At 42.5% G+C, this 1,766-nt stretch overlaps 1 non-coding gene across 1 annotated transcript; it reads right to left on the bottom strand.

Moving 5' to 3' along the window:
* Positions 1–750: 750 nt before the first annotated feature.
* LOC112788402 (small nucleolar RNA R71) lies at positions 751–854 on the bottom strand. The gene has a single exon (XR_003195767.1). It is a non-coding gene; the product is annotated as a small nucleolar RNA R71 (small nucleolar RNA).
* Between the last annotated feature and the right edge of the window lie 912 nt (positions 855–1,766).

Below are 1,766 nucleotides of genomic sequence, written 5' to 3'. Positions count from 1 at the left end.
TTAATTTCTGCACTTGGTTACATGCTTTCCTTCTTTATGCCTTTAAATCCATGCAACTAACTCACTGACTCACTAACTGTTTGATTTAATTCCTCAATTGATCTAACCATACTCTTCCATTAACCAAGAGTATTTCACTTGTTTGTGTTTGAGCTGTGTTCTTGTATGACAGGTAGGAGAGGAGAGACATCAACTCCTCCATATACCGAACCGGAAAGGACCCTTCATAGACTTAGAAGGGAAGCAAGAGGGAAGAGAGTAGTGGGAGAAGAGGAATCTGAAGGAGAATCTGAGGACAATTTTGAGGAAGCTCTAGATCTCAACATGGATAGAGAAGTTCACAACCATGAGAGAGCTGATGGAAACAATGCCATTCCTGAGAGGAGGGTTCTTAGTTCATACATAAACCCAACCTCTGGGAATTGTGGTAGTAGCATCCAGAAACCACCCATTCAGGCCAACAATTTTGAGCTCAAGCCACAGCTAATATCATTGGTGGAAAATCATTGTTCCTTTGGAGGAAGTGCTAATGAAGACCCAAACCAACATCTCACAAAATTCCTGAGAATTTGTGACACTGTGAAGTCCAATGGAGTCCAGGAAGATGCCTATAAACTGCTCTTGTTCCCATTTTCACTTAGGGACAAGGCAGCTAAGTGGCTGGAATCATTCCCAAGGGGGAGTCTAACCACATGGGATGAGGTGGAAGGCAAGTTTCTGGCACGTTTCTACCCTCCACAAAAGGTCAATAGGCTTCGATCTGAGGTTCAGACTTTTAGACAACAAGATGGTGAAACTCTCTACGAGGCATGGGAGAGATTCAAGGACTTGACAAGGAAATGCCCACCAAACATGTTCCATGATTGGGTGCAATTGCACATCTTCTATGAGGGGCTCTCTTATGAATCAAGGAAGGCTGTAGACCATTCATCAGGAGGTTCATTGAACAAGAAAAAGACCGTGGAAGAAGCCATTGAAGTGATCGAGACAGTGGCTGAGAATGAGTACTACTATGCATCAGAAAGGCACAACACTAAGGGAGTCATGGAGCTGAACCATGTTGATACAATTCTAGCCCAAAACAAGGTGTTTGCCAAGCAACTAGCAGAGCTTACCAGGCAATTAGAAACAAAGCAAGTGGCTGCAATACACACACAAGATCATGAAGGAGGTGATTGGGATGAGGTTAACTATGTGGGAAACCAACAAAGGCAATCATATGATCCACACTCCAACACTTACAACCCAGGCTGGAGAAACCACCCAAACTTTGGGTGGGGAAACCAACAAACCCAACCACAAAACCACAAACCTTACAACCACAACCAACAAAACAATTCCACATACCAAAACTCCAACCAAAGATCATACCAAGCCACACAAAACACTTACCCCCAATCATCATATCATGGCCAAAATAATCAACATACCCAACCTAATCCGAACCAACAATTTCAAGATCAATTAAACCGGATGGAAGGAATGCTTACAACCATGAGCCAAGACATAATTGAATTAAAGGCTTTTAAGGAAGAAGTAAATTCTAACTTGCAAAACCAAGGAGCTGCCATCCAGAAGCTAGAAAATCAAATTTTGTATTTGACTAAGCAAGCCCCTGGGACAAGCAGTTCTCATACTGTTAAGGCTATTGCAAGGGAGGAATGTAAGGCCATAACCCTCAGAAGTGGAAAGAATCTAAAGGAGATTTCAAGGGAAACCACAGAGGATGAAGTAAAGGAAAATGTGAAAGACAAAGAACAAGGACA

The sequence above is a fragment of the Arachis hypogaea genome, chromosome 20, assembly GCF_003086295.3.
Source record: "Arachis hypogaea cultivar Tifrunner chromosome 20, arahy.Tifrunner.gnm2.J5K5, whole genome shotgun sequence".
Taxonomy (NCBI): domain Eukaryota; kingdom Viridiplantae; phylum Streptophyta; class Magnoliopsida; order Fabales; family Fabaceae; genus Arachis; species Arachis hypogaea.
Note: the sequence above shows the minus strand (reverse complement) of the source record. Positions and strands in the feature narration are given on the sequence as shown.